Source organism: Thamnophis sirtalis, unplaced genomic scaffold (genome assembly GCF_051295495.1).
Source record: "Thamnophis sirtalis isolate CommonGarterSnake01/CBP01778 unplaced genomic scaffold, rThaSir2_p1.2 scaffold_11, whole genome shotgun sequence".
NCBI lineage: Eukaryota > Metazoa > Chordata > Lepidosauria > Squamata > Natricidae > Thamnophis > Thamnophis sirtalis.
In genome coordinates, this window is record NW_028261391.1 from 9,203,083 (window position 1) to 9,225,898 (window position 22,816).

Below are 22,816 nucleotides of genomic sequence, written 5' to 3' on the forward strand. Positions count from 1 at the left end.
TCCCCACCGCCAGCTCTTGCTCGACCAGGAATCACATTCCACCTTGAGAACAACAAAAGAACATCTTCCTATCGGTCGGCATCTACCTGTTTTGGCACTGCTTAACAAAAACACATTTGGAATGAACTTTGGTTTTAAGTGTCAAGGTAGCATGCTAGTAACCAAATGACAGCGAGGGATATAGAGACCTAATGAAAGAATTTGCAGGGAATAGAGAGAAAACAAAAGGGAACTCTGAAAGAGAGTGTAAAAGAGACATACACCTCTATCCGTTCCCTTTGCCATGGCGTTGAGTTGACCTCCTAGGTCCCGATTCAATTAAGAATACTGGGAGGAGAAAACATACTTTTTAATTTCTTTGATTATATAAAAAAGGAAGAAAAGGGGAGAAAACCAAAGAACAAAAAAACAATCCCTAGAATATAAATTTTCTATTGTATGAACTAAACTATTCTTATGTAGGTATTCACATCGTGCTACTTAATTATAATGAAATGGCTAAAGTTTAAGTCACTTTGCTTGACAATAAGAACATGGGAGAAATGAAGAATGTGGATTTAGCTCAAATGTCCTGCAAATGGCAGGAAAAAGTTTGTTCAAATGTAGAAATATGGAAGCGTCTCTCCAAATTAATGTTGGTTAGATGTCCTTCACTTTGTAATAAAAAATATAGAATATTCATTCCCATTGTCCTGTTAGTTTCCAAATTAACAGTGCATTTTTCCAAACCATAAGCATTTCCAAAAATTAATGCATTTTCCATAAGAAACATTAAAAAGAATCAAATACTTGTTGACCAAAAAGGAATCCATGATTCCTTATGACTATATCACACAAACCATAGATTTTTTGATCACCGTATCTTCTTCAATTGGCTAAACCTAGCAATTTCTTCCTCCCCCCCAAAAAATGCATAAGCCTCTAACGACATAATATTTCTGTTGAATTAATCATAGTTTAAAATCTATAGTGCTCTGTTAATGGCAGAAATTTCACAGCCTAGATAGAAGAGGAGAAATGCAGGAACATATTAAGAAGTAATAGAATGAGATTGAATGTAAGGGAAGAGAGGAATCCCAAGACTTCATATTGAGTGGGCACTTTAAAAAAATGAATTATGACTTGATATGTTCTATATCAAGTATGTTTCAAACTAGCCAACTTTAAGATCACCATCCCACAGAGTTGGCCTCCTCAGGGTGCCGTCGGCCAGACTGTGTCGGCTAGCGACCCCCAGGGGGAGAGCCTTCTCTGTGGGAGCGCCTTCTCTCTGGAATGAGCTGCCCCCGGAGCTTCGCATAATCCCCGACCTCCGGTCCTTCCGGCGTGCCCTAAAAAGTTGGCTTTTCCAGCAAGCCAGCCTGGCCTGAACAAAACAAAATAAATTATTGATCACTGTTAATTTCAATTCAATTTTTTTTAAAAAAATGTCATTGTCAATTTTAATTGGGTTTGGGATATTCTATTTTTTTTAAACTTTTGTATTATGTGTTTCTTTTAATGTTGTACGCCGCCCTGAGTCATTGGGAGAAGGGCGGCATATAAATCTAATAAACCTAACCTAAACTTAAGCCATATTGTCAAAAAGATTTTGAGTCACTGAAAAGAGTGCAGAGAAGAGCAACAAAGATGATTAGGGCCCTGGAGGCAAAACATACAAAGAATGGTTACATCAATTGGGTATGTCTAGTCTAGTGAAAAGAAGGAGTTAAGGGTGATATGATAGCAGTGTTCCAATATTTGAGGGGCTGCCACAAAGAAGAGCTGCAAGCTATTTTCCAAAGCACCTAAGGGCAGGACAAGGAACAATGGATGGAAATTAATCAAGGAGAGAAGCAACCTGGAATTAAGGAGAAACTTCCTAACAGTGAAAACAATTAACCAATGGAATGCCTTGTCTTCAGAATTTGTCAGGGCTCCATCACTGCAGGCTTTTAAGAAGAGAGTGGACAGTGTGGAATGGTATAGAGTCTCCTGAGCAGGGGATTGGACTAGAAGACCTCCAAGGTCCCTTCCAGCTCTGTTATTCTGTTAAGATGTGTGGACTTCAACATCCTGGCTGGGGAATTCTGGCAGTTGGAATCTATGCATCTAAAGTTGGCAAGTTTTAGAAACACTGCTCCAGTGCTACATTAGGTTCTGCATTAGTTAGGCTGTGAGCCATTACCTAGATTTCGAAAGGATTTTAACTCTATACTCTTAGTTAAGTTTAGTTTAGTTTATTGGTCTTGTATGCCACCCACTCCCGAAGGACTCCGGGCGACTTACAATAAACAAGGGAAGGGGATAAATAGACAAAACAACACATTAAAATACACAACATTTATAGTTACCGTGGGGGTGGTTATTTCAACAGCCCCCCGGCCTGCTGGAGCAGCCAGGACTTAGTGGCTTTGCGGAAGGCCGGGAGGGTAGTGAGGGTCCGGATCTCCACGGGGAGGTCGTTCCAAAGGGCTGGAGCTGCAACAGAGAAGGCTCTCCCCCGGGGAGTCGCCAGCCGACATTGGCTGGCAGATGGAATCCGGAGAAGACCTAGCCTGTGAGATCTGATCGGTCTATGGGAGGTAATCGGTAGGAGGCTCTCTCTTGGAAAAAGATACAACACAACTAAAAACCACCATTTGATCTTATTAATTTTTGGAGGCACAATTAATGAATTTTAAAAGAAGGATGACATAATAAGAACATTTTTGCTAGTGTTGATGTATGATATTTCATGCCAATATTCCATTTCTTAAGGACAGCAATTTTTAATTCACTCAACTGTTTAAAGTGGACTGAGAAGCAATTACAGTACTAGCAGCTTTATATCAATAAATACACGACAAAATTGTTATGACCTTCAAATGGAAAAAGATGGGTACATAGTACATTTTATTTATTTATCATAGTTATTTGTTGCATATTTATTTATTAAATTTATTTATTGCCCATCTCATCGTTGAAGAGACTCTCTCTATAGTAGTATATGGTGTACATCCATACTAACAAACAGAAATAAAAGAGGATGTGTAAATTAGAAAACGATTGCATTAATTCCTCATCCCAACTAACTTTTGGTGAAGGTCAAGAGACTTACATGGAAAAAAATGCCAAATAAAAATGCAACTTTCTGAAGTGGTAACAGAACAGGTACATAATAACAATGGGTAATAGAAGGCACTCATAAGAAGCACCAATCTCTTCTGAAAAACCTCCAGTGATGGAGCACCCACATCTCCTGAAGGCAACCTGTTCCATGGTTTAATTGTTCTCACTGACAGGAAATTTCTCCTTGGTTCTAAGTTGGATCCAGAGGTGGTATTTAGGAGGTTCTGACCAGTTCTGGAGAACCGGTAGCAGAGGTGGATTCTGGCTCCTGTTACAGTCGGTTTGCTCAGGGACGCGCATGTCCAGTACTAAAAAATATGCTTCTGCGCATGCGCAGAAGCAAAAAACAAGATGGCAGTGCCTATGTCGCCACTGAGAAAACCAGTTCAGGGGCATGGCAGGCCTGGGTCGTTGCCAGTTCCCAGGCTACCAGGTTACTACCTATTCGGCTGAACTGGTCCGAACCAGTAGGAACCTCCTCTGACCGGTAGTGGAGATTTTGATTAGTTCTGCCTCCCGAATCCCAGCTGATCGGGAGGGAATGGGGATTTTGCAGTCACCTTCCCCTGGAGTGGGGAGAGAATGGAGATTTTACAATATCCTTCCCCTGCCACGCCCACCAAGCCACGCCCACCAAACCGTGCCACGCCCACCAAGCCACACCCACAGAACCGGTAGTAATTTTTTTGAATCCCACCATTAGTTGGATCTCTCTTTCAAAGGCTTCCATCTGTTACTTTTTGTCCTGCCTTCAGGTTCTTTGAAGAATAGGTTGCCCCCCCCCTCCGTCTTCAACGTGACAGCCCCTCAAATATTAGAAGGTTTGTAGCTCAGGGTTGAAGCCACACATGTACATCCGGATATCCTGGTGTTAGGAAAGCAAGCCAGGAACAGGATGAAGATTCAACTGAAAAAGATGCCGATATTATTCTTCTGTTGCATGTAGAGGTATCACATCTCAAGTCAAGGCACTTTTATAAATAAAATATCCCACCGATCCTCCAGAGAAACCTTTGGGGAATTTAGCGAGGATGTGTTTTTGTAAGATATTTCCGTTCAATTAGGCCACACCAACCAGGCTTTATATAAAAGGCAGCCGAGGGACGCCGCCAGCGAGCGCAGGATGGCTCTGTGGAAGTGAAAGTCAGCTGTAACGATAACAAACCAGCACCAGTTGCAAATGTCATCACCTCTTCTTCTTAATCAAAAGGCTTTGAATCCCTTCTCCAGGCACGTCTTCTGGAAATGAGGGGACGGCTGGAAGAATCATTTGAATGTGGCAGCCCTTGATAATGATGAAATGAATAAAAGGTTCTCTTCTTTTTGTTGTTGGGCGAGGACGGATTCAGTGTACGGCTCATGAAAAGACAGCGGTTTAATAGTGCCGGCGGTAGCCACAAACGCTTCTAGTTATCCGCCACACAGCCTCCTTTGCGGAGATAATGGCTGCAATGAGGGGTTCTCCTCCGCCTTCCCTCGAGTCTGACAGAACAGAGGGAAGCTTCCTGCTAGGCCAGAAAAACCTGCCAGAACCAAGGGCCAAGTTCACACCGTTATTTTGGGGGGGAGCTTTCTGAAATGCAGGCTGTGTGGCAAAGCTGTGTCCTGAAGCATTGGCTCGGGAGCCAATTGAGCGTGGCGTTTCATGTCTTTTCTGAAAGCCACTGGTGGAGAGACGAGAGCTTTGACAAGGAAGCTAAGAGAGGGATGGGAGGCCTTCCTTGAATATGATTCTCCCTTAAATCATCTCGGTCCTTTTGTTTGAGTAGCCTCCATCCCCACTCCCTCACGCTCTCTGAAGTTATATGGGAGGCAATTCCCAGTGACCGCAGCTACTGCAGAGTCTCATCAGAATCTACCCCAGTTTACGGAAATCAAAATAGGGGCCAAAGTAGAGGTAGCAATAGGTCCTGCAGGATTAGCAGGGGGATGATACATGCCCAGGGTTGGCTGGCCTGACATACATATTAGCTGTAGTGGAGAAAGCTGCCTACATAGTAGGCAGTAGATTTAATACTGCCTATTTAATACTGCCTATTACAATGTGTGGCTGTGAAGTTGGACCATAAGAAAGGTTGAGCACCAAAGAATTGAGAGCTATGGTGCTGGAGAAGATTCCTGTGAGTCCCTTGGACTGCAAGGTGATCAAACCAGTCAGTCCTAGAGGAGATCAACCCTGACTGCTCTTTGAAAGCCCAGATCCTGAAGATGAAACTCAAATACTTTGGCTACCTAATGAGAAGGAAGGACTCACTGGAGAAGAGCCTCATGCTGGGAAAGATTGAAGGCAAAAGAAGGGGACGACAGAGAATGAGGTGGCTGGATGGCGTCATCGAAGCAGTAGGCTTGAGCTTAAATGGACTCCAGGGGATGGTAGAGGACAGGAAGGCCTGGAGGAATTTTGTCCGAGGGGTCACAATGGGTTGGACACGACTTCGCAACTAACAGCAACAATTTGAAGTTATATTGAGATCTGGAATCCTTTGCCGTATCTGAGCTTGGTTGTTTGCTGGCAAACATTTCATTACCTTGGTGGGAGTCTGGTTTTATTCTTGAAACTGTCTTGATTAGGGTATTGTTTTCTGCTTGATCATTTGTCTGGTGTTAATCCCTGCTTCTTTAACCTTTATAGATTTAGCTTGCTTTAAGGTGCTCACAGTTTCCCAGTCGAAACTATGGTTGAGTCTGTCCATGTGTTGTGAGATCACCAACAAAATCTTCAAAGGAATAAAATTTACAAACAATAACACACTCCCCCTTCCTGAATATTCTCATCAGTAGAGGAAACGATGGCAAAGTAGAAAAGTAAGTCTATTGAAAAACAACCCACACAAACCAAGTGTTCCACCACCAAAGTAACAATTGAGTCTCCCACAAGAGGAGCTGTCTAAGGACATTTTTTCAGATGAGTGCAAGCATACTGCAAGAACAAAGAGCACTAGAAAAAGAAAAAGACCACCTACATAACCTCTCACAACACAATGAATACCCATCCAACTCTATTGTTGATTGAGCATTCAATCCACTACAGCATAACCAAACACATGCTATGAAAAAGGTAACACTAACTGTACATCAAGAACAACTCAGAAACAACCAACTTGGCATTACCATGACACACAAACCAACTAATGCCCTAAAAAAAACCTTAAATAAACCAAAACTCAATAGCCCAAGAATTAAAAATAGGAGTCAGCTACAAAGTATGATGTAAGAATGGAAACAGTACTTGTGTAGGGCAGAGAGGCAGAAAAATAGCAGAACGCATCCATGGACACCAATTAGCAGTCAGAAGACATGATAAAAACTCTTTAGTGTCAGAACGCATGGATAGACTCAACCATTCTTCCAGCTGGGAGCATCCTAGAACAAGCTAAATCCGAAAACCCTAGAGAATTTCTGGAATTTTGTCACTCAGACAAATCAATCATCATCAATAGATACTTTACATATTTATATTTTACACCTCATTCAAAAGGGACAATAATAAGCTAAGAAGAAAACAAAAAAAAAAACCTAAAGCATATCCTCTCAAGAAACCAACAATTAGGGTGAGAAGGAAGGGAGGGAGTGGATCGGGAGAGAGGAGTGGTAGAGGGGAGGGGAAGTAGGCTAGAGGGGGATGATGGAGGGAGGATAGAAAGTTGGAAGGGGTGGAAGAAAGAGGTGTATGGAGAGTGGAAGAGGTATATTGGGTTTCTATTTTTGGGGGGGTATTGTTGACAAGAGGAATTGCTGCGATTATTGTTTAATGTTGTAGGGCGTTGGCTATGCACAGTATACATGTGAGTGTATGAAAATGAAAAATGGAAATAATAAAAAAAAGAAACTAACAATTAGATAAGCAGGGATTAATACCAGACAAACAATAAAGCAGGAAACTATACCTCTCAACCCCCAGAATTCCTCAGATAGTCTCAGGGAATTCTGGGAATTGAAGTCCACAGGTTTTACAATTGCCAAAGTTGGACTCTCCTGGCTTAGAGTTTCCCTTTCTCAAAAAATATAATAATAATCTAGGTTTGACTTGTACTTCTTTATCTCTAGGGGGTACCCTTATAAAACCATTAATCACAGAAGCCAAGTAGAGTTTTGTAGCTATACATCCTGTTCTAATCCTGATAACCGCAACAACACACCCCTTTCTCATTCGATTTTCAAAAGCCTGAACTACTAAAGGAGGAGTAAATTTAACCGAGGAAACTGTTTCTGTCATGCTAGCGTACAACACAGTTAGCTTCATCAGAGAAGCTATTTTTAAATGCTCAGATGCTTTTGTCTTCTATTTATATCCTTTAATTCTTAACACAAAGGAGGCCCGTCTAGAAAGTCTGGTTAGTCTCCTGGATTCCAGTCTCGGGGATCAAAGAGCACCCCAGTCAGAATTGCCATTCATTTCAACATCTTGTTTTGTCAGACAAGATTGGGTGCTACAGGTTTAGCAAAATAAAAGAGAAATTAGAAAAAAAAAGAGAGAATAGCAATAGCAATAGCAGTTAGACTTATATACCGCTTCATAGGGCTTTCAGCCCTCTCTAAGCGGTTTACAGAGTCATCATATTGCCCCCAACAACAATTCGGGTCCTCATTTTACCCACCTCGGAAGGATGGAAGGCTGAGTCAACCCTGAGCTGGTGAGATTTGAACCGCCGAACTGCCGAACTAGCAGTCAGCTGAAGTGGCCTGCAGTACTGCACTCTACCCACTGCGCCACTTGTTCCCCTCAGAGTAAGGGACATTTTCCAAATGGCCCTGCAGAATATGTTTTGCAACGCTATCAGCTTTTCAAGCACAATCCCCGGTGAGCTGAGACGGTGCCCATGGGGACAAGGGGCTGTTGAAACTACAACTTATGTCAGTGATGGCTAACCTTTTGGGTGCCGAGTGCCCAAAGCATGTGCAGTCCCCCTGCACATGTGCCCTGCCCCGCCCCCCCCGTTTAGGCTTCCAAGTTGGTGCAGGAGGGTTTCCAGGCCCAAAACGGAGTGCAAGGGGCCTCGAATGGTACCCCCACAACCCATTTTGGCTTCTGGGTTGGTGCAGGTGGCAGAAATGGAGTAGAAAGGTAGGGCGTGCTGGGGGAGAACCTGCAGAGATTGGGTAAGGCCCTGCCCCCCACGCATACGCGGCAGAGGCCTGAAGACCAGCTGGCTGGTGGGAGGTACACGTCAGAGGCGGGTTCCTACAGGTTCGAACATGTTCGTCTGAGTAGGTAGTAACTTGGCCAGCCATGCCCCCGAAACTGGTTCTCTCGGTGGTGCCATAGGCACCGTCATCTTGTTTTTTTGCTTCTGTGAATGTGCAGAAGCATTTTTAGTACTGTGCATGCATGCATTGCACACATCAAGTGCATGCATAGGCACAGCACGTCCCTGAGCTGTTCCATCTGGTTCCATCTTTGATGATAGGGGGAGAAATTTTAGCCCCCTCAGAGAGGGCCCGCAATCTGGTCGTCCTCCTGGATACGTAGCTTAGTTTAGAAGAACACCTGACGGCCGTGACTAGGGGGGCCTTTTACCAGGTTCGCCTGGTACGTCAGTTGTGCCCCTTCCTGGATTGGGATGCTCTGTGCACAGTTACTCATGCCCTCGTCCTTTCTCGTCTGGACTACTGTAATGCTCTCTACATGGGGCTGCCCTTGAAGAGCATCCGGAGGCTTCAACTGGTCCAGAATGCGGCTGCGCGGGTTATGTGCTCCCATGTTACACCCCATTTAGGCGGCCTACACTGGTTGCCGGTTGTCTTCCGGGTGCGATTCAAGGTATTAATTATGACCTTTAAAGCGCTCCATGGCTTAGGCCCAGGGTACCTGCGAGACCATCTACTGCCACCAGTAGCCTCCCACCGTCCAGTGCAATTCCACAGAATTGGCCTCCTCAGGGTGCCGTCGGCCAGACAGTGTCACCTAGCAACCCCCAGGGGGAGACCCTTCTCTGTGGGAGCGCCTTCCCTCTGGAATGAGCTGCCCCCATGGCAAATTCTGGTTTGTGGCTTTCAACTCCCAGAATCCTCCTCAATGGCTATGCTGGCTGAGGAATTCTGGGAGCTGAAATCCATCCTCTTGGAAATAACTATGGCTGTTCTGTAAGGACTCAAGGACCCGCCTTATAATTCGTCACCTGCTGAACTATCTGGGAAATTCTGATTTTTAAAAAAATGTATACAGCAGCTGCTGTTATCAGATCAATATCACTCAGCCACCTTGATTGTAGCTAAATTTTGTTATACTGCCTGTAAAATTAGGCAGACTTTGATTATCCAGTGGAGAAGCCAGTACCAATTGATATATTTTATCTTGTTTTGTTACAATACAATAGCAGAGTTGGAAGGGACCTTGGAGGTCTTCTAGTCCAACCCACGGCCTAGGCAGGAAACCCTATACCGTTCCAGACAGATGGCTATCCAGCATCTTCTTAAAGACTTCCAGGGTTGGGGCATTCACAACCTCTGGAGGCAAGCTGTTCCACTGATTAATTGTTCTAACTGTCAGAAAATTTCTCCTCAGTTCTAAGTTGCTTCTCTCCTTGATTAGTTTCCACTAACAGTTTCCATTGTTTTTACCTTATTTTTTATTTTTGATGTATTTTTATTTGCAACTCTATACAATAACTGTAATGAAATTTCCTTCCTTCCTTCCTTCCTTCCTTCCTTCCTTCCTTCCTTCCTTCCTTCCTTCCCTGCCTCCCTCCCACCTCTCTCCCCTCCCCTTCCCATATATTGATAAATGTTTAATATATATTGCATTCTCAAACACCCAAGCCTGTCGTTTTGCTACTAATGCTTGAGTTATTTTAGAATAACCATCTTTATTTAGAGGACCCTTTCCAATGGTCTCTGCATTTGCCAAAAAAAAGAAGAAGAAGCAAAAATGACACTGTGACCACCCAATCAAACTTCATTCTTTTTTAGGACTATCTTGACCCAAGTAAAAAAGAGGTGATTGCCTGCTTCTCTCCCCCCTCCCACTCTTCCCACAGGTGCCTCAATCATTTTCATTGTGAGAAGACAGCAACAGGAATGGGTGCCAAATCTTTGGAAACTTCCGAGATCTCACCATCACCACCTTTCATAAAATGTTGAAACCATAGGTAGGGTTGCCTACATTTTTACCTAGTTCTCAGAGCAGAAGATTGCAAACCTCATGCTCTTATGATATCTGGCCCATCTTGATAGCAACACCCATAGCCCTTAGACTTATATGCTGCTTCATAGTGCTTTACAGCCCTCTCTAAGCGGTTTACGGGGTCAGCCTATTTGTTCCTAACAATCTGGGGCCTCATTTTAACGACCTTGGAAAGATGGAAGGCATCTTCCTTGCTGGATCAAGTTATTTTAGTCCCAATTTTAACCCCATATTTTATGGCTCAGTGGGTCCGTTGTAGAAGCCAGCACTGAAGACAATAGTGCCCTTTTTCTGTCACTTTCCACCGAACAATATTTAAAGAGGATGATGGAGTTTTACAGGTTTAATGTGTGCTTTTAATGCCCCCGAGCCAACGGTTGTGAATTGGGCAGCCATCTACGGGTAAAGGTAAAGGTTCCCCCAGCACGTGCGTGCTTATCATTCCCAAATCTAGGGGGTGGTGCTCATCTCTGTTTCAAAGCCGAAGAGCCAGCGCTGTCCGAAGATGCCTTTGTGGTCATGTGGCCGACATGATTAAGTACCAAAGGTGCATGGAACGCTGTTACCTTCCCACCAAAGGTGGTTTCTATTTTTTTACTTGCACTTTTACATGCTTTTGACTGCTAGGTTGGCGGAAGCTGGGGCAAGTAACGGGAGCTCACTCCGTTACGCAGCGCTAGGGATTTGAACTGCCGACCTTTCCGATGGACATGCTCAGCGTCTTAGCCACTGAGCCACCGCATACATTTGTTTAAGGAATAAAAATAACTGAATAAATAAAGACTTCAGCCTATGCTTCAGGAGGTAGTTAGCAACCCTCGGTAGCCCGATTCCCCGTGAACAGTTGTGAACGAGAGGGGCGGAATTTTAAATTCGACAAATAAATAAAACAAACAGTTCTACTCCCTTTTCCTAAAGTCGTTCCAATTTCACTGCAACCACTGGCATTGCATTTAAGCTGTGCGTTGGGCAAAAAAAAAAGAAAAAAAAAGGGAACAATAAAAGTTTTTTCTTTCTTTCTATTAGGCTGGCACCCTCCTGAAATATAATCCATGCATTTCTCTCCTGCTAGTAAAGCCCCCAACCCCTTTCTTAGTCGAGCAAAAATAAAAAGCGAGGGGAAGAATAAAAAGATTGACTCCCTCCACCAAACTGGAGAAAAACAAATTGTTTTCTCTCTATGCGGCCCAAAAGTTACCAATCCTATTGCATTATGGCTAAGGTTTTCCTGGCATTCTTTCTCTCTGAAAGAGTATTTGAAGTTACCCAGAATCCCCAGTGGGTTTTTTCCCCTGACTGCAGACTTTGATTTTATTACCCTAAAGACAGAGGTGAGCGACACACCACGATTGGGAGGCTGTGATGAGACTTTGGGGTGTCCCATCTGTGGCTGTTTACGACTGCCAAGTATAATTGAGACTGTTAAGCAGGAGTAAGGGAGGAGGAGAACCCAGGAAGGGCCTGTGTGTAACTAAAACCCTGCCTACTGGATTTGTTTAGTGTGCGAGAGTGATTAGCAATTGCTAGTGATTGGTAATTTTCTCCCACAGATAGTTTTGCTGCATTCCCGTGGAGTGTCACACGCACAGGATTTTGGCATTGTGTTGCAAAGGCAGAAAACGCCATGCGGCAAAGAAGGAAATATATATATATTGTTGTTGTTATAAACAAGCAGCCTAATCACCCCAGCGAATAAACACAGGGGAAAAAACCTGTGTGCTGCTTTCTGATTTATTTTGTATACATGCAGGGAGAATTGTTCCACCAAAAGCAAAGTTTGTAGGAGGATTAGGGCTAGATTAAAAGACATTGGAGGCAGGGATGAGGATAGGTGGGTTTGGAAACTTCGGCCAGCCACACTACTTAGAAACGGAGCTCAGCGGCCTCCCGAAGTCAGGAGTTTGTAATTTGTAATTCCCAGCGCTCAATCGTCGGAACGGCTTTGTGCGCGGGGCTCTGTTTTTGCTCTGTCGCAATCCTATAAACAGGGGTTGTTTATTTCAAAAAATGCTCTGCAGGGGCTCGGGTCAAGATGGCAGCCGGGTTGGAGTGGGGGGGGGGGAGCAGAGGTGGCATTCAGCCGGTTTGGACAGGTTCGGACGAACCGGTAGCTCTGACAATCAGTTGGCTCGGCCCATCTGCCCCTTCCCTATCCTGTCCTTTATTTCCTGCTTTCTTTATCATCTCAATCGCGCAGCACAACTGATTCTACCCCCCCCCATTGTTCTATTGACTGTTGCTGACTTCTAAATGCAGCTGAGCTTCTAAATCTCCATTTTCAGTGCTGCATGCAAGCACTTTAGATGCATGCATGCGTAAAACCTGCGCTCACCGAACCGGTTGTTAAACCGGCAACATCCCACCACTGGCTGCGGGGGAAGGGGGGGAAGTGAAGCAAAAGGAGGAGCAAGGCGCCATCCAATTCTATATGCAGCCTTCGATTTATGACTGGTTGCTTCGCCACCATCCAAAGTTAAACCAAGCCTTGCCTTGGGGCTACTTATGACCCAGGTTTTGAAATTCTGATCTTCCTAGGGTTTGTTTGTTTGTTAAATTTCTAGGCTGCCCAATCCCGGAGGACTAATAAAAGGGGTTTATGTCGGGACGAAGAGTTTGCTTCATGCTCTTGGGAAGCCTAGGTAAGAACAACTAAATCGGTCTAGCTCTTTATGAGACTAGACAAGATCATCTATATGCAACCATCTGCCTGGTCACCTATTGACTAGTTGTCCATTGTTACATGCAGAAGGAGAATTAAGAAATTAAAAACAAAGCCCAAAGAGAACAAAACAAAGAGGCACCAAACGATTTCATAATAAAGGCATTTTTTTTATTTCTTAACTTAATAAATAGGTTTATTATTGCAACCACAAATCATAATAACGTGTTCTCCTGATTTGCAGTATCCTTAGGCTGATCCGCTTTGATCTGGGATGCAGCAATGCTGGTGAAACTCAAAATGAGTAACCATTCTGATTTTGTGGCAGTGATCCAGGATGGTGTAGTAGTAGTTAAGATAGTGGAGCAGAAGAGGGAATCCATAAATCCAGGTTCTCCTGCAATTAGACCTTGGGCCTGTCATTTTCTCTCAACCTGTTAAGAGACAGTCTGGAGAAGGAAATGCCATGAATGCCCTTGAAGGGAAAAAAATGGGCTATAAATATTTTCCTTGAATGAAAACATGGGATATAAATATAATAACTAACTAAATAAATCCCTCTGGGTCAATTGCAGGGCAATTCTGGCTGTTACTATGACCCACCTCAAGGAGATGTTCTGATTTTAACCTAGAAGGAAACTCAATATTTAGTACAATGTCTGGAGTTCCCAAGTTCTTAAGGAGAAGCGAGCGGTGAAGCTGACACAAAAGCCACTATAATATATTTTTCATTGTGTGCATATATATTACTAGCTGGATACTCATGCTTCGCGACAAAACTATGTGATCGGGCTATGCAGGAGGAGTTCAGTTCACAATCTGTTGACACAGTGATGATTGGAGATTTGAAACACATAAGGGAACATCACTCCCGCCGCCTTGAGTCTGGAAGCAGTTCCATAGGTGGAAGGCGTAGACATTTTGGTGAGGTACTGACGTTTAGTACTGTAAGGAGCCCCAGGCCGCTCCTGAATGAAGGGGTGGAACATCCGCCAGTTTGAACTGAGGTAATGGAATGTGAGGCAACTGGCAGTTGGAACAGAGTTCTTTTCAGGTGGGGAGGGGGAGTAGAATGTCTAACTCCTTAGCATCAGAATGTTAATATAAGGCAACTGGCAGTTGGAACAGAGTTCTTTTCAGGTAGGGAGGGGGAGCAGAACTCCTTAGCATCAGAGAATGTTAATTACTGTATAAGAAAGACTAATGATGTGATAGTCATTTTGACAAATCCTTTTTTAGCAATCACCTAGAAGCCAAGAGGAATGTACGTGCCAAATTTCAAGTTTGTAGGCTTTACGATTCTGGAGATTTCATGATGAGTGAGTGGTATTTGCCTTTTATTTATATCGATTTGAAGGAGTGTCTTCTCCCAGTTACCTAACCCACCAGTACAGGGATGAATGGGATGCTACAAGTCCCCTCTCTTAAGGAGGTATATCTAGTGAGGACAAGAAGAAGAAGGGCCTTCTCTGTGGTAGCCCCCTCTCTGTGAACATCATCCTTGTGAAAATAAGATTGGGCTGCACCTTGACACCCTTTTGAAAGGCCTTGAAGACATGGTTTTTCCAGCAAGCCTGCAGACCCCAGGGTGATATGGAGCCCATCAAGTGGTTGGCTTGATTGTTGTTGCCAGGGTGGTTGAGGGGCGGATTGGGTTTTGCATTGAGGGCTATTTCTGTAAGTTGCTTGCGGTCACTATGAGTGAGTCGACACAGCCATATAAATATTCTTAATAAGTGAATATATCTTGCAACGGGCAAGTCTAATTTCCCCGAAGGATCATTCAGTCTGGAAGGAAATATGTTAAATGGAATTTTTTTTTAAAAAAAAGTTAGAATCTGAATAAAGAATAAATATACATGTATGATATAAAGCTGCTCCGATTCTTCTAAAGTTGTGAGGAAGGAAGCTTTCATTTTTAGGTAACACACGCATGGGTCGCAGGTCAATGCTGGCTTCTGCAGAATCGTTCATTGTTCTCTTGAAGCCTTTTGATATGGAACGGCTTACCTGCAATTCTCAGTAGCTCTTTACGATGTTTAAAAATAATGATGAAAAAAAAAACCACCATACCATTTGGTGCCCTGATTTTTCTAAGGCAACTCAAAACAATCAGTTTATCAAGATGCTCGATATATGTTGCACTTATTTCTAAGTGGGAAGAAGGTAGACATTTCTTTGTACAGATCACGACTTCATCAAGTATAGCCAGGGAGGCAGTAGCTCAGCTGGGCTTTTATGCCTAGCCTTTTTTATAGCAGCTGCGAAGGCTTAGTCCTTCAGGCTGAACCTTCAATCTGGTTTAGAAAAACAGAAATGTTTGCAAAACATGTTGTGGCTTTAGAACTGATTTTAGGCCATTGACTTTTCACGGATGTTCTTCCCTTTTCACCAAAGTCTGAGGCAGCATTTTCGTAATTTCTCAAGCCTCAAAGATAATCCGTTTTTTTCCCCCAGAGGCAAACCCTATGGATCCTGGATTCTGATCGAATAGATCCACCACAAATTCTTTCTCTTGGAATATGATTTTTTTTTCTCTGTTCGTTCCCAGCCTGCCTCTCTACGCCTTCATCTCTCTCTCTCTCTTTGCAGTCTCTCAGTTATTATACACGTTCAGACTGGAGAACTGTCAACCTGTGTGGCATTCGTTTTTTCTGAATCATCATCTCTCTCCACAATTATCAGAGCATGACTGTTGGGTTTGATGGCAATTATGCACTTAGGCCTGCATTAGGCCTCGCTGACTCTCCCAATATTTTTTGTTTGTTTGTTTTGACCCCAAAATGATTGAATTGCTTGTTAAGACATTCATTGCTAACAGGGGTGAAGGACGCTCGCTTTCAAGACCTTCCGAATGGGCAGCAAGCAACTTATTGCCATGTTTTTTGAGGTTCGAAGAAAGACTGATAGATATCCAGATGAGGCAGTCACTTCTGGCAGCCCTAGGAAGGCAGCAATGGCAAACCAGTTCTGAAAGACCCTTTCCCAGAAAGCTGCAGGAGGCATTTTTCAGGAATCACAGCTAATTTGAAGGCACAGCAGGTGTGAAATCCTCCCAGTTTTTCCCAGTTCTGAAAACTGGTAGTAAAAATAAAAAAGCTTCCGAGGATCGCGTGGCTCACAGCTAAGCCACGCTGTGGCTTTCATCGAAAGCTTTTCCCCCCCTTTTTAAACCATTTCCCCCCCCTGCCAGTTCAGGTGAACGGGCAGGGAAAAAATGCTTTAAAAAGTGAAAAAAGTGTTGGCCACGCCCACCCAGTCACCCTAACCCTAACCTCACCAAGCCATGCCCACAGAACCGGTGAGGAAAAAAAAATAGATTTCACCACTGAGCTAATGACTGTTCAAAAAAATGATTGATGGCTACTTTTCATTCTTACAATCATTGTAGCATTCCCATGATCATGTGACCAAAATTCAGATGCTTGGAAACTGACTTACCGTATTTTTCAGAGTATAAGACGCACCGTTTTCCTTTTAAAAACAGGTTGAAAATCTGGGTGTGTCTTATACACCGAATACAACATTTTTTGCCTCCCGAAACACCGCCCCCTTCATCAAAATGGCCGTGCATAGCTTTTGGGAGGCTTTCAGAGAGCTCCTGGGGGCTGGGGAGGCAGAAATGAGCAAGAAACGGGCTGTTTTTGCTCAATTTTGGACCCCCAGCTCCCAGGAGCACTCTATAAGCCTCTTAACGGCTATCCATGCCCTTTTTAGACAAACAACAGGCCCGTTTTTGTAAAAAATGGGCCATTTTTGGGAGGTTTGCAGAGTACAAAAACTTCTTTTAAAAATTTGGCTCTTCAAAACCTTGGTGCGTCTTATACTCGGGTGCATCTTATACTCTGAAAAATATGGTATATTTATGACAATTGCAAAATATTTCATTCCTCTTGAAGGGGGGGGCACACGTGAATGGATGAATAAATTCCGATAAAGTTTTATCGGTTGGGAATTTGAATGAGAAAGAAGAAAATACAGGAAAACCACAGATCTACCTGTTTAGAGGCTCAGTTGCTTGTACAAGTAATGTATTGTAAAATAGAGATGCAAAGAAAGTGATTCAGTTTCATTTTCTCCCTCAAGATTTTTTTTGTTTTAAATACAGAGGAAAGATGCATAAACCATTCAAGTCCAAAATGGAACGATCCAGAGAAAGTTTATCGCCCTATATTTGAGCAACAAATAACCAGTCTGGATACTGATCGACCTTTCCTGAACCTGATATGGAAATGGAGTCCCGTCAGTGCTGAGGACAGCTTTAGTAGCACGCTCTCTAGCTTGCAACATGTTCTCATCTCTGTGATCCAAACACCGCTGATGACAAGAGTCTCCTCCAGCATCAGGTTTCTGGAATTGAGAAACATGTTTCTCACCATTACCTGCTTGTTCTCCGCTGTCAGACATTCCTGGGTTGAGTTGAGGGCCCAACCAATGTGATTAACCAGCTGTGTTTGTTCTTCTTAATCCTACAATTGAGTACCAGGTGGCCTTTGCAGCTTTTTGCTAGGATTTATTCCCAATGCATTTTGATATATTTACCTCCGTACATAATACAACAATAACCAAGGAGAAAAAAAATATTATACAGCCAACAGGAGAGAATAGAGCAATTCCATTGATTTGGAGGCATACAAATAGGCATCGGAGGCTGTATAGATCTATACTCTGTATCTATAATCTATAGATTATGTGCATAGCTTGCTAGGATTTTAAGAATCGGGATTCTGATCCTGGAAAACAGGCTGGGCTTCAGCACGGAGAGAGTGATGTTGAATCAAGACAAAAAAAAAATATGGAGAGTAGATTTTTCTGATAGTTAGAGCAATTAATCAGTGGAACAACTTGCCTCCAGAAGTTGTGGGTGCTCCAGTACTGGAAGTTTTTAAGAAGAGATTGGACAACCATTTGTCTGAAATGGTATAGGGTTTCCTGCCTGAGCATGGGGTTGGACTAGAAGACCTCAAAGTTCCCTTCCAACTCTGTTATTATTATTATTGAATTCCAGTTCTGCTGTTAAATCCATATTGAGGCTCACCAGAAATGTGTGTTAGAAATGAATAGGAGAGTTTGGAAAGTGTTCATCCTTAAGACAAAGGTCTTCTCTGCTGAAGATAGCTATGTCTCAGGAGAAAAATAGAGCCAGAGCCCATAGGTTTCATGCAAGACATTATATGACCTATCAAAGGTTATTCATCCATGGGGATCAGAATATGGAATGTTCACTCAAAGGAAAGAGGGATGCCTTAATGTCCTATGTGGTGGTGAAATGGTTAGAATGGAGTATTGTCAGCAAACTCTGCCCACAGCCAGGAGTTCAATTCTGACCAGCTCAAGGTTGACTCAGTCTTCCATCCCTCCGAGGTCGGTAAAATGAAGAGCCAGATTGCTGGGGGCAATATGGTGACATTATAAACTGCTGTAAAGTGCTATGGGGCTGTTTATAAGAGCTGTTAGTTGGCAACTGGCTTATATTTATGATGGTTGTAGTGTCCCAGGATTGTGTGATCCCCTTTTGCAACCTTCTGACGAACACAATCAATAGGGAAGGCAGATTCACTTAACAACCATGTTGCTAACTTAACAATGGCAGTGATTAACTTAACAACTGTAGCAAGAGAGGTCATAAAATGGGGCAAAACTCACTTAACAACTGTCTTCCTTAGCAGCAGAGATTTGAGGCGCAATTGCAATCGTAAATCAAGGACTGCTGATAGTGTAAGTATTTTACGAGCTGTGGTGGCGCAGTAGTTAGAATGCAGTACTGCAGGCTACTTCTGCTGCCTGCCGGCTGCCTGCAATTTGGCAGTTTAATTCTCACCGGCTCAAGGATAACTCATCCTTCAATCCTTCCAATATCTGTAAAATGGTGACCCAGATTGTTGGGGGCAATATGCTGACTCCGTAAACCACTTAGTGGGGGCTGTAAAGCACTTTGAAGTGGTATATAAATCTAAGTGCTATTGCTAAGTGCTATATACTAGGAGCCGAGGTGGCGCAGTGGTTAGGGTGCAGTACTGCAGGCCACTTTAGCTGACTGTGATCTGCAGTTCAGCGGTTCAAATCTCACCGGCTCAAAGGTCGACTTAGCCTTCCATCCTTCCGAGGTGGGTGAAATGAGGACCCGGACTGTGGGGGCAAGTTGCTGACTCAATTTGCTAAAAAATTTGTAAACCGCTTAGAGAGGGTGAAAGCCCCATGAAGCGGTATATAAGTCTAATAACAAACAAACAAACAAACAAACAAGCCTAAAATGTCATTGCTGTTGCTATATGGTTTAAGTCACCTATTTTGCAAACGTCTGACAAGCAAAGCCAATGGGAAAACCAAATTCACTTAACAACCGTGTTCTTAACTTAACAACTACAGTGATTCACTTAAGAACTTTAGCAAGAAAATTCGTAAAATGGGGCAAAATCTCAATTAACAAAGGTCTCGCTTCGCATCCAAAAACTTTGGGCTCAATTGAAGAACATATCCTTTTGCTTCCACTAAAAAAAAAATGTGCAGAAGAAAAATATTTAAAGATTGGTCTTTTTCCCCTGCAGAAACGCAAATGAGTTCTATTTTTTTGTATCCCTACGACCGAAGGTGAAGAAAAGCTTGACCTGAGAAGAAAGCCTTACCTTTTTAGGAAGAAAAAAAGGTGACTTGATAGATGGTTCAGATTTCTCCAAATTTCCCCAAGTTGTTTCTATTTCCTCTGCTAGCCTAATGGAATACAGATGGCTGAATCCATCTGCCAAAATTTCTTCCTGTACCTGTACTTCTGATTTCAGCCCAGTTGGAACATTGAAAGCAGATACCTTTGAGAGTCTTGAATATGGAATGTTGAAAGTATGGAGCAAAGAAGAAAGAAAAGGCTAAACAGAGTCACCTAAGACCTTCTAGGGCAGTGGTCACCAACTGGGGGTCCGTGGACCACTGGTGGTCCACGAGAAAATTTTGGTGGTCCGCGGAAAAATTATTTGCATTTTTTATATCAGGGGTCCTCAAACTATGCCCCCTGGGATGGATACGTGCATTGAATACTTGTGTTGCTGCAGAGAGTCTCCCCCTTTAGGGTCTTTTTGTGTGGGTCGGGGGGGGGGGAAGAAATTCTGACTTGGGGTCTGCTTCAGCCTCCCGCTGGTGGCGAAGAGCCGGAGGGCTTCGTTCCAGTGGGACTACACCATGGCCTGGAACTGGCTGACCATCTTAACCCGCCGAGCCTCCAGGTGTTGGCACCTGGCCTTGCACTCTCACAGGTCCTCCCTCTGCTTGGAATGCCTATGCTCAGTGAGGTGTATCTGCTGAGCTTCCTTCTCGGTCAGATCCAACTTGAACTGAGCCAGCTGTTTTGCCAACTCTTCCTCGTGGTGGCTACTTAGCTCCAACGACTGCTTCCTGTTGGGGCCCTAAGGAGCACGGGTGGGCAGGCAAAAAGTGGCTGCCAGGGGAGGGGCAAGTAGAAGCTGGTGAGGCGTCCCTCAATGTGAATGACATTGAGTTGGCTACGCCTACCTAGTCACATGGCCACCTAGCCACACCTACCCAGCGGATCATTACGCAGATCATATTAGTGGTATTTAACTATAAAATAATGGCAATCTTTATCACCCTGAAGGTACTGGCACATTAAAAAAAGAAAGAGCTATATGAATAAAAAAATCAATATGTCTAACAAATGTTGGAAACGTAATCAAAAAACGGGCCCATACTATCCTATGCGGTGGAATTGTGGGAAAGCACAAAATTTTTTTGGGGAAAGACAATACATAAATCGCTAGAAAAGATGCTAGGAAAGCATGTAGATTTTAAGCCTGAACTATTTTTATTAGGTATAATATCAGGTAAATTTGATAAGAAAAGTATGCATTTAATATTGCATTTTTGACAGCAGGATTATATTTGCGGAATGCTGGGAAAATGAAGAAACACCACGAAATGAAGAAATAATTAAGAAGATACTAAAGTGTGCAGAAATGGACAGGCTGACATTAACAATGAAACAGAAAGAAGACACGGAATGTTATCAAACATGGAATCTATTTTATCAGTGGTTGGAAAAAAGGAGTGAAGATTAAGAATGTAATTGGTATTGTTAAGCAAATTAAATACCCAGATAAAACAATGTTTATTAAGCACCAAGAAATGAAATTAATGAAAAATAATATAATTTAAAAAAAAAATCAAATTGGCCTTTCTTCTCTGCCTATCTTCAGTCTGACTGGAACTGCTGTTGTAAGGTGGTATAGTCGTGCAATGTCTTGCTTTATGACTGCATTGCTTAGCAATGAAGTTACAGATCCGAATTTCTGTCATTAGCTGAGTTCTACCTACCATATTTTTCGGAGTATAAGACCCGCCCAAAAGAGGGTGAAAATCTGGGTCCATCTTATACACTGAATACAACATTTTTGGCCTCCTGAAACCCTGCCCCCTTTGCATAATGGACGTCCAGAGGGTTTGGGAGGCCTGCAAAGTGCTCCTGGGGGCTGTGAATGTTGTGTTTTTAAAGTGTTGTTTTGTTTATTTATCCCCTTCCTTTGTTTATTGTAAGCCGCCCGGAGTCCTTCGGGAGTGGGCGGCATACAAGACCAAATAAACTAAACTAACTAACTAAACTGGGGAGGGCACAAACAAGCGAAAAACAGGGCGGTTTTTGCCAGTTTTTGCCCCCACCTGCTCCCAGTAGCGTTCTACGAGCCTCCCAAAGCATATGGATGCCCTTTGTTTTGCAAAAAACGGGCCATTTTTAGCTTGTTTTTGCTCCCCCCCCGACTCCTAGGAGCACTTAGCAGGCCTCTCAAACTCTCTGCATGCCCTGTTTTTCACAAAAAAAACGAAGTGTGCAGAGGGTTTGGGAGGCCTGCAGAGTGCAAACACTTTTTTTTTAAAAAAAAATTACCTCTTCAAAATCTTGGTGCCCCTTCATACAAACAAATGAAAGAGGCTGAGCTTGCGAAACGCTCCGAGTAACAAAAAAAATGAGGTTGAAATGATTCAAGGCCAAATGGAGGCCCTCTTTGTGTTTAACCGACTGCAGGGAGTCCTTGACTTACGGCCACAAGGTATCCCAAAGTTGTGCAAGGCAGAGCTTCAGCTGATTTTGCCCCATTTTTACAGCCTTTCTTGCCAAAGCTATTAAGTGAATCACTGCAGTTATGAAGTTAGTGACACGGTTGTTAAGTGAATGTTGATTCCCCCGTGGACTTTGCTTGTCAGGAGGTCGCAACAGGGGATCGCATGACACTGCAACCGTCATAAATAGGAGTCAGTCGTGGCACGACAAAACCGCGAAGCCCTTATCCGCGGAGACATAAGCGCGTCGCTAAAGCCGCGATGTCATCATCGCGCGTCATCACCGCCGCGACAACAGCGCGGCAACAGAAGGGCGCTTTAAAAGGGCGCCGCGGCAGAAAGCCGATTTCCATTAAGGTAAGGGTTAGGATTAGGTTTAGAGGTTTGTTTTAGGGTTAGGTTTAGGGTTAGGTTTACGGTTAGGTTTAGGGTTAGGTTTAGGTTTAGGTTTAGGTTTAGGGTTAGGGTTAGGGTTAGGGTTAGGGTTAGGTTTAGGGTTAGGTTTAGGTTTAGGTTTAGGGTTAGGTTTAGGGTTAGGTTTAGGGTACTGAGTGCTTGGGAATGCGCGAATTTGCCCTCCGCGATTATGTCATTGCGGTAGGGTCGTGTTTTTCCTTAGCGCTTTGAACGGCGCAAATTAGTCTTCGCGCTTATGTCTCTGCGGATAAGGGCTTCGCGGATTTGTGGTGGAACCAGAGTCAGTTGCCAAGCGTCGGATTTTCGATCCCACGACCATGGGGATGCCACAACGGTCGCAAGTGTGGGAAATGGTCCCTTTCCCCCCAGTTCTGTTGTAACTTTGAAAGGTCACTAAATGTGAACTGTTGTAAGTCGGGGACTAGCTGTGGTTGGGCATGTCAGCTGAGCTCAGTAAGCCTGCA